The 11,034-nt window shown below is 39.9% G+C and overlaps 1 non-coding gene and 1 pseudogene across 1 annotated transcript; one reads left to right on the top strand and one right to left on the bottom strand.

The window, feature by feature from the left end:
- Window positions 1-8,330: 8,330 nt before the first annotated feature.
- LOC142455543 (pre-mRNA-splicing factor SPF27 pseudogene) lies at window positions 8,331-10,625 on the bottom strand (annotated as a pseudogene).
- LOC142455785 (small nucleolar RNA SNORA63) lies at window positions 10,264-10,396 on the top strand. The gene has a single exon (XR_012785915.1). It is a non-coding gene; the product is annotated as a small nucleolar RNA SNORA63 (small nucleolar RNA).
- Window positions 10,626-11,034: the final 409 nt, after the last annotated feature.

The following is an 11,034-nucleotide window of genomic DNA, read 5'->3' as shown; positions in this document are numbered from 1 at the left end:
TGTGTTCTCTTACATCGGTCATCACAAAAAATGAGGTTTGAGAGAAACTGCTTTTATGAAAAAATCCATGGACATTCCCAGATGTCACCACTGGGTGCAGTAACTAAGAGCATATTGCTTGATTCTTGGCTAGCAGGAAAAATGCGTACAATGTGTGGACAAGAGAAACAAATTCATAGACATTCATATGTATATAAGAAAGAGATTTATATACAAGAACGATTGAATATTGAGTAAATATCCCAGCCCAATCCAGATCAAGTTCATAAATCCAATATAAGCCCATATGTCCGATACCGATCTATAAAGTCCTCTTCAGACTCCTGAAGCATGTGCAATGACTGAGTGCAACAGATCACAGGTCAGCGGGTGGGAAGTTCCGTGGGTCCAGTGGCAGTAGCGGCATCTCAGGGCTGGCAGGGGTCTCCACGGGGCTCCTTCAGCTCCAGGGTTCTAGCATAGCTCCGTGTATCTTCTCAACAGGAATGTCTCACAGGGAGTATATGTGTGTCCTACCTTCAGTGAGCTTTTTATCTCCTTAGTGCCTCCAAATGAGGTCATCGAGCATCTACCTGATGGATATGCTAGACTCTACCCCTCAACAAGTTGACACCAGATTGTGTAACTACCACACTATGAAAACTCTGCCCCACTCAGCACATTCTGTTTGCGTGGGTGGGGGGGGGTAACTCCCTCATTTATACCACTTTTACTTAATAATGGAATGCTACTGCACACATGCAGCGTTATGATTCTAGCGGTCAGCAGCCAAGTGCGTAGATCCGTACACCACTGGGCTCCTTCAACATTCTAACTCTGGGTCAGACAATCCGTAGTTTATAGCAACTCAAGTCACATGTGGTCCATGATTAAGCATTCAGTTTTAACTAAGGCTCAGTAATAGGCCTCAAAACTGTTTTTTGAGGGTATTGCTGTAAAAGCCTAAGGATATGTGCTAATATTAATAAGGGTCTGCCAACGACTCCAAAAAGCATCTCTATTATCCACCCACCCTTGAGTTGGATCATATGGCCCAAGTGGCACACTGGCTTAAATAGAAGCCTGAACCTGTTACAAAAATTTCTGTTTTGGGCCCCCTCAAAGTTAGAACTATTTTGAGTCACTTAAATAAATCAATCAGAGTAGCACACTCAAATGTGGAATATGTTGCTTCCAAAACCCAAGAGGCAGAATCCAGGTACTATGCCCCCTTTTTATTTGCAGGAAGGACCAGACGTATAATCTGTCCTACAATTTGGTAGAAGTATGTCAAAGTGCTCCACACTTTGAGCCCATGGACATTTCACTGAGCTCAGAGGTGCCCGAATTTTGGGGAATTCAAGGAAAATGGTAGCCCTGGAAGCACTGTTGGGCAATATTGAACTGCTAAGTGGAAGGTCAATGGTTCAAGCAAATTGGATGATCCACAGGAGAAAGTTGAGGCTATTTGCGTCCATAAAGATTTACAATCTCAGAAACCCTGTCAAGTGTTGTGATGAGACAGAATCGACTGGATGGCAGTGGGTTTTTGGATTTAGCACACACATGTCTTATCAGTAAATTTAGTCCTTAGTGCTCTTTCTTACTAGGTCCAGTCAGCAGGATGTCTGCGATGTAAACTACCAGTACAATGTCTTCTAGAAAGGTCTGGCTGATCACGATTCCTGTGAACTAAATTATGACATTGAGCTAGAGGCGCTAGAGAGTTGCCAGACTTCTTAATAGAAAGGGTAATACACACACACACACACACACACACACACACACACACACAGCTTCTGGTAATCCTTCAAAAGTGGATGAGAGGGGAAAATGCTACTAGCCAAATCAGTATCTATACTCCAGGTACAAAAATTACACTAATTTGCTCAAGCAATGAAACCATCTCTGAAAGGTAGCTGCAAGTTATGTCATCACCTGGTTACATTTAATAAGTCACTGTTACATTTACAATAAGTCACTGCCATTCTCTAACTGGGCATGGACTAGTTGTTTTGTATTGGGCTGCTACCCAGAGTTCAGCAGTTTGAAGCCATTATCCAGCTTCACTCCCATTGCTGAGTATTCCTATTACAGTTATTCACTCTGGACTAAGTGAAACACTATGTAATTGATTTAGGGAAAAACTGAACTCACTGAGAGGAAGGCTTAAGCTAACACTCCAGCAATAACTTGACCTTCGTAGGCTATCACTCTGATTGGCCAAAATAGGTCTCCTGAAATAAATGGTAATTAAGAGGCAGCATTCAATAATCCCTAAGAAGTTTGATCATTTCATTTTCTCCAGTGAAAAACAAACAAACAAATAAAACAAAAACTCCCTGCCATTGAGTCAATGCTGACTCATAGCAGTTCTCCTGTGGATTTCTAAGACTGTAACTATTTACAGGGGTAGAAAACTCAATCTATCTCCCTCTGAGCTGCAGGTGGTTCCAGACTGCTGGCCATTTAAAAACCGAAGCCCAACTTGTAACCACTACACAACCAGGGCTTTTCTCTAATGAACAGTCACTCATAAAATAAGAGGAGGCTGGAGAATGCAGTATAAAATTCTGTGGTGCAGTGAGGGCTTTCCTCCAAGAACCTAGCCTCTGCTTCATTCAAAACATAATGGGTCTGTAGACTTCCTCCAGTCTGTGAATAGATTGAAGAGCCAGGACTGTCCAGTCTGAAGAATCCGGTTAGATTGTCACTCATGTGCTTGAACGTATCAAACACATATAGTAGTTTATCATCTACTTAAGTCCTAGGGACACTATCCACAGGTTGCCAGTATTCTAATTCCAAGTAAGTCAGAACGGTAGGATCACTTTAGTCTCTAGTGTTTAGCACTGTGACTTTGATTATTGGACCCCTAACCATGGGCTCAAAAGAGTCACCTTGTATTTAGATGTCCTTATTCAATTAGGGTATAACCCACTGTCAAATCTCAGAAATATAAAGTAGCAGTCATAGAAAATCTTCAAGGATGCTGAGGCTTTTACCATAAATTTGTTCCTTAGTGTTGTGGGAAAAAAAAAAGGTGTGTCCTCTGGGCAGTCCATGAGTGGGTCTATCTAATCTGATAAATAAACATGCCAATTTGCCTAAGCCTTTAGAGATCTTCTAACGATGCCAAGGGAAGTCTTGTATTTCAGCTTGATTTAGTGTGGGTCACTGTGCAATCCATACTTCACTGAACTAGCCTAACAAGCAATTACATCTCTTCTTAACATCTTGAGACGAAACCTTGAAAGAAGAATTTACATCAATAAACTCAGACTGATTCAACTTTGCGCTACTCGTGCCTGTGTTGCCTTATCAATATTCTCTACTTGATCTCTAGGTTCTAATATCCATTGTAATGCTTACACAGAACTCACAGGCAAAATTCATGATAAAGGATTTATTAAAGAAATTAACAAATGGTGATGTTAGTGAGAAATGCTCAGGATTGTTTATCAGGACATGTTAAAATATTTTTTGTTTGTTTTTAAAACCTAATAATAAATGCTCAACGTGCACACCACTTCACTATAAACCTCAATCCAAAGACAAGCAAAATTAACATCCTTGATAACACATATGTTTCCTTTGACTGAGCTCTATATCTCTTGGTCCAGTTGTGAATATTGTGGGTTTCTTTACATAGGTTTACCATCAATACTGAAGGCTGCAATCCTTGATCTTCATCAGAACGTGTTTCAAGTCCTTCTTGCATCAGTAAGTAAATTTATTTCATCTGCGTATTGTGGGTTATGAATACATCTTCCTCTATCCTGATGCTGCATTTTTTCTCATAGTCTGGTTTCTTTGATTATCGGGTCAGCACACAGATTGAATGGATGTGATGGGAGGATACAACACGACACACACCTTTCTTGATGGGGAGTCATGCAGTATTCCCATGCTCTTTTCAAGTACTGCCTGTCTGTCCATACTAAGTTCCTCACAAGCACGATGAAGTACTACAGAATACTCATTTATCTAAATCTGATCCATCATATGTCGTGATTCACCCAATCGAATGCCTCTGTGCATAGTCAGTCAAACATAAGTAAGCAATCTTTCTAGAATGCTTTGCTTTCAGTCAAGGACCATTCGATATCAGCACTGGGATCTCTCACGCCACATAAATCCCATCCGAATTTGTGGCATCACGGTGTCAATGCACAGATATACAGTGAGTTATCTTCAGCAAAGCTTTATATTATGTGATTCTAATGATATTATTGAAGAAATACCACTTTCTAGCAGTCACGTTTCTGTGAAATGGGTACCAATATGAATCTTGTCCAGTCAGTTGGTCTGGTAGCGATCTTTCAATTTTCTTGGTATTGACGGATGATTGTTTCCAGTACTTCGTCAGCTGTTGGTGCATTTCTGTTGGTGTTCCACCAATACCTGAAGCCATCGTTTTGGCTAATGTCTTTGGTGCAGCCTAGCGTTCTCCTTCGGTACCACTGGTTCACGTTCATAGGCTGCCTACTGAAAGCATTGAATAGGGACCAGATCAGCCTTGTGCGATGAATCAGTGTATTTCTCCTGACATTTTTTAATGCTTCCTGCATCCTTCAATATTTTACCCTACCAGCTTTCAGTATTACAGTTGGAGGCTTGACTTTTTCTTCCATTGCTCTTTTTGGTTGTCGAACCCCACAATTTTGCACATTTAAGTATCATACTTTGTCTTTTCTAGCTGTCCTTTGAGAGTTTCTGTTCAGCTCTTTGACTTCATCATTTCTTTCATTTGCTTTAGTTATTCTATATTCAAGAACAAGTTCCAATGTCATCTGATGATTGGACTTGTCAAATTGAAGTTCAGCGATGCAACACTCCTCTTTATGTACACTTGCCTTTGCAATAACATGTAAACAACTTAATCTGTCACATCTAATTATGCAATTATTGCACAGCTGCCCATTGGTTTCCACTCATCCACGTATGCATGGCACTCTAATCATGATAACTTCTTCCAAATCAACAGATTCTTTCCTGTGCACTTTACCTCAAACCTCTCTCTCATTTCTTTTATGTTGCAACACTCATGTCAATTCCCTCAGAGAGCATTGATTTAACTCTGGTAGTGATAGCTGCAAGGTCATGGTTCAAACTCACCGGCTGCTCTTTAGAGGAACATGAGTGTGTCTGCTCCCTCAAGGTCTAGGGGACCCTGTGTGATGTTGCTCTCCATGCTAAGTCAGAAGCATCTTCATCGTGGTGGCAATAGCAATTAGATTGTTTCTGTAAGTTTGAGTTTTGTATCGTAGTACTTATGTTTTCTCTTGTGTAAGTATTTGGAGTTTCTTTCTGGTATAGCAACCTCCTACTACGACGGAAGTTTTCAAGACCATAGCAGATCAATACCCATGTTTTGATTTTTTCTCTGTGTGTATATAGTGCATAAGAAAGCTCAATCTTTAGTTTTAACCTTGGGAATGGAGACTTGTGCCATTGAGTAGCTTGGCAATTAAAGTGTATTATAGACTCAAGTGTTTAGAGGCTGTCATGTGGTTAGCTCTGGTTAAACTATATTTTACTATTGCATATTACATGGAAAAATATATGCTGAAAATGTATTTTCCCCCAAAAGAAGCAATTATTTTAGAATTGTTAAAGCATGGGCTTAAGCAATGAGCAAGCACTCAAAACCCGTCTTTGGTGATTTTAGCTGTGTGCTGATGGGACAATTGCATTGCATCTTTGTGTTTAAGTTTTCTCACTTCTAAGATGGGAATAACCTCTGATAAGCTGTATTGAGGATACAACGTCTTGATATATTTAAATCATTTATGATTGTGCATAACACAGATACATTAAGCATTCAATGAATATTCACTTTGATTGTAATTATGTATCATTTTTACATACTTTGGAAATATCTTGAAGTTTTTCTTCTGAATATGTTGCTTCAGTTTGAAGCGATCACCAGGAAAAGTTCCATTTGCTGTCTAATTCTGTACTAGACTTTACTTTCTTTTGTTCCATATTAAAATGTTTTCCCGCTCATAAAAGTGATTTAGGTTTCCTTTTCTTCCTGCACATCCCTCTCAAGATTTTCTGCTAACATTTTCTGCAATGAGTTTCCAAAAAGTGAATTATGACTTCATTTTACTTTCTTTCAGAATGTCATTGTTTGGCTCAGCAAAATGTCTCTGATCTTTCTTTCAACACTCTGAAATCCTCTCTGCTGACATCTTTTTTCTTTCCTTTTTTTTCCTTCCTGTGCCAATATTTTAACCATGTTTGCTCATTTTAAATTCTCTATCCTAGTCCTAAAGCATCTTACAAAATTACAGTTTAAGGTTCTAAACTTGCATTTACCAGATGGCTTTGAACTTCCCACATTAGTGGCCCAAGTTCATCCCACACACAAAACTCAAATGTCATGAGGTGTCCACACTGACAGATACCTTTGTCTTCCTCTCCCACTCCTTACGCTTCCCTGCTTCACCCTGTGCTCAAAATAGCATCGTAATCAGCATCCTCTAACTGCACTCTTTAAAACCCTTTTCTTACACCCACCTTTTCTGCTAAGTCTTGAATAATGGAATTAACAGCCCTCTTCTGTCTTCTAACTATGATTAGACTTCCAAGCATTCCACATAATGGATGTATATAAAAATAATGGCATTTTAAATTTACATAGATATGTATCAGGTTTAAATAGGATTTGAGAGATTACCCAGTATTTATCAAGAAACATAAGATTCTGGAATAGAAAATGCAATGGGCATAATGAATATGTACACAGCATGTATGTAAAAAAGCAAAAAAAAAACCCCAAAAACTGATTACTGGAGCTTGCAATCCCCAAAGACGCGCGAGGGCAGAGTGGAACTGCCAGGTGGGATTTTTCAAGCTGTTCCAAGCAGTGACAAGAAGCAGCTTGTTCCAGCCTTCTCCCGTGGAGTGGCTGGTAAGTTCTAACTACCAATTTTTAGTTAGCAACTGAGCACTTACCGACCAATATGCCATCATATATCTCTAGATAACATACAACAAATTTATTTACTAATTGTATTTTTATGTATATTTATCAAGATCTCATAGTGTCTACTTTTACTCTGAAGGCAAAGGGCATGGTGAGACAGATCTTCAAAAAAGAAACTACTACGGATAATAACTGAGGCATCTACAGTTAATTGAACATTTACCTTGCCTTACAATTTCCTTTTATGTTACAAATTTACTTCTATTCATGGTTCACAATGATGACCTACTTGTTATATTATTGAGTGGGTTACCAAATACCAGAGTAATTTATCTACTTTCAAATGTAATTATTAAGTTTGGTTTAATGTATTTTTCCCCAGCCAAATTTCAGTGCTCATGATGGGGACAATAATAGTCTCTCAAAGATGCCTATATCCTCAACCTTGGAATATGTGAACATATTCATTACAATGATGAATTACATGAGTAGATACAGCTAAAGCTGCACATCAGCTGGCTGTAAAATAGGAAGATCACCCTGATCCCGTAATATGCTCAATGTAATCTCACGGTCCCATAAATGTGGAAGAGGAACACAAAGGCAAGTACCGAGATTGATGCAAAGTGTACAAAGCAGCTGGACGTTCTGACATTACAGATGGAAGACAACCATAAGCCATGGAATACACGCAGCCTTTCGAAGCTAAAAATGAGAAACACTTATTCTCCACAGAGCCTCCAGAAGGAACACAGAGCAGTTGACATCTTGATTTGAGCCCCCTAAGTCCTGTGCCAGACTTCTGACCTTCAAAATCAGAAAACGGGCACCACCAGAAAGATGCTCACAGCCAATGTTTTCATGTCTCCGGTGAAGAAACAAATACAGATATTAAATTACCACAAATTGTCTTGTAAATATCCTCACCGACTTCATTTTCCCCCCTTAAAAAAACAAAACAAAAGTTTTTATTATGGTTTAGCTGGAGATTTATAAACCGACATCAGATTTACAATCAACAATGTATACACATTTTGTTTCATTATATCCATTTCAATCCACCCAAATACTTGAACCTGTCACAGACTTTTCATAACGATCTTTTGGAGGCAAAATAACAAAGGCTCAAGTAGCTCAAAAGTAATTGTCAAAATACTACTTTAAAGCCATACTTATCTTGTAAGCTTGATTTTTTCAAGGCTATAAAATACCACCATGGTAATGTTTAGTTATTTTTTTGCTAAAATATACATGTGGAAATAATACAACAGTTTATGTAGTTTATGGCTATTAACCATACAACCACTGGCCATTCCCATAGTTGCTGTTGATCCTTTGTGGTCAAAAATGGCTCAGATGCCTGGTAGTCTGTGGAAGCTCATCTGCTCTTCTTTTGGGAAACAAATCATTTCTCTTTTCAGAAGAGTGGCCACATGTTTTCTTTGTTTGCATCGCCATGTTGCTGCTTCATTTGATAGATTTCATTACCTAGTTGTACAATACTCTGTTCAATCTCATAATTCCTATTAACCAGGTATCCCCAAATTGACTCCATTTCTCTCAAATTACGAGGGGGTACCCCCACCCCAAACAAACGGGAAAAAAGCTCTTCTGCACTGAGCTTTTGTAGTATACATTTTTCCTGCCAGCAAGCATCCAGCTACTTGTTTGGCGCCACCTAGGAAGGTTCTTGCTGGTCACAGTGAATTTCTCATAAAAGCAGTTTTACTCAGACCTTGTTGGTTGGCAATGGCCAATGTAAGAGAACAGTTTGTGGCTGTGACTTTTGTTTCCTGCTCTGGAGAAATGCTGCAGTAACTGCTGTGGTGTTGAACACAACTTACAAGGACATCACTAGGGGAAAACGCAAGTGTAGGAGTGGTTTTCTCATTGATGACAAACCTTGGTCTGGATGTCCGTCAACTTTCTGAGCAGATGAAATGTCCACAAAATAGTGCACTTGACAGATGAAATATCTACGAAATCAGTGCACTTTGTGCTCTAAGACTGATGATGATCATTGTAGAGATGGGGGAGTTCAGTTTAACGAATTTTAACAGAAGATTTCAAAGTGAGAATGGTCACTGCAAAATCTGTGCCTTTCTGACTAAGCAGGACAAAAGAGCATGATTGGAAACATGACATGCTTTGAAAGAACAGCTCAACAACAGCCCAGAGTTATTTCCCAAGGTCATTACGGATAACAAGACATGGTGCTATTCTTACAACCCTGAAACCAAGCATCCATCAAGCCGGTGGGAGTCACCACCACCCCTTACCCAGTGAAAGCAAAGATCAAGATGATGATCATTTGTTGTTGTTTTGGGTTTTTTTGATGTGAGGGAGATAGAGCATTTGGAGTTCTTTCCACAAGTCAGACAGTTAATCAAGCTTTCTATTTAGAAGTTCTGGGAAAAAATTGTGTGTGATATAAAAGGCCTGGTTTGTGGAAGTCAGAGTACTGGTCTTTCCACCAGGCCAATGCACTGCTCATGCAGCCATCTCACTGCGCCCGTTCTTGGCAAAAGCAGCATGTCCCGTCCCTCTTGCCTCACGCATCTGACTCACCTGACCTCACTCCATGTGCCTTATTTTTGTTTCCATGAACGCAAAGGAACATAAAAGGACAGTGATTTGATGAGGTAGAAGAGGTGAGGGGAAAAAATGAGGTAGGTGCTGTCAGCCATCCAAACAGATGAGTTTGAAAAATGTTTCCAAGAATGGAATAGCTGATTTGACAAATGTATTAAGTGTAATGGAGAGTAATTTGAAGGTTCTAAGGTTGTTTTGTAAAAAAAAAAATTAAATTTAAGTACATAGTTTTGAAAAAAGACATTGCACTTTTTATTTTTATTGCCCCCTCATAGACCCAGCTGTCTGTTTCATGTGCTTTCACTGATTGCTTAAATCTTGAGTATTTCCTTAATTTCTGAAGCCTCTTCTGGGCTTGTTCAGTTATATAAACTAGATTTTCATTATATGTTTTTCTGGCAGACCATCCATGCTGTGCCATTCGTTCCAGATTCTCCTTTAGAAATGCTTGATGCTCTACTGGACCCTCGAATTGTTCGTGTACGCTTACCAGGCGGAAGTGTCATTTTGCTGGCCTGTCGAAAGGGCTGGAAGCTCGTAGCGTTTCATACTGAGCAAGTCAACTGGTTGTTGAGAAACCAGTCTTTCAAATTCATTTCTCATTTAGGTCGGTTTCAAAGGCAGAATGATCGGCGACTGTCAGGGAGCTCTGGTAGCTCCTAGTGAGATGGCATTTGCGCTTCTCCTCTTCCACCAGGGCCACATCCGCTTTCAGCACACCGGGTGCTTCAAAACCTTCCTAAAATGTGGCAGCGCTACAGCAGGATTTAGACCACAATATAGCCGGTTAGTGCTATGCTGTCGTTCCCCCTGCTCAAAGTAAAGCTGTTTCTTATTTATCCCTGGCTGCTAGTCTCTTGTAGGAGCCCAGGGACGTTTGGTCTCATACAATTAAAAAAAACGTGACAGCGCATCTACCACAGCTTCTCTTGAGCCCAAACCCGTGCTTGCTAGGACAGTCTCTTAATTTGGATAACAACTACCCACCCCCACACCACCCCACAGTGCCCCCACCTGCCCAGTTACCTTTAAATTGCAATACAAGCTAAAATTCACCAGATACATGCCTTTATATTGTCTTTACCTAACGTCACGGGACATAACTCACCTTTTGACTCATAGTGACCTTATAGGACAGGGTAGATCTGGCCCTGTGAGCTTCTGAAATTGCAACTCTTTATAGGAGTAGAAAGCCTCGTCTTTCTCAACTCAGAGTAGCTGGTGGTTTCAAACTGCTGACCTTGTTGTTATCAGCCCAATGCATAACAATTATATGACCAGGGCTCTTCACAGAATACTGGACTATTAAAATAGCCAGAGTTGGATTGGATTCCCTCAAAGAAGCTTCTGCATACTCAGCTCCTGTACCGGTAAAAAGGAGACCTGGTAGGGCAGCATGCTAAACATTGGACCAATAATTACAAAGAGAGTGGTTCAAACTCACTAGCTGTCTCACGGAAGAAAGATGAGCCTGTCTGCTTCCATACTTAACTAATAGCCTGTGAGCTGTTTTACTTAATGGTTGCTAT

The sequence above is a fragment of the Tenrec ecaudatus genome, chromosome 8 (assembly GCF_050624435.1).
Source record: "Tenrec ecaudatus isolate mTenEca1 chromosome 8, mTenEca1.hap1, whole genome shotgun sequence".
NCBI classification, from domain to species: Eukaryota; Metazoa; Chordata; class Mammalia; order Afrosoricida; family Tenrecidae; genus Tenrec; species Tenrec ecaudatus.
The sequence above is the reverse complement of the archived record's forward strand: the minus strand, read 5'-3'. Positions and strand labels throughout refer to the sequence as shown.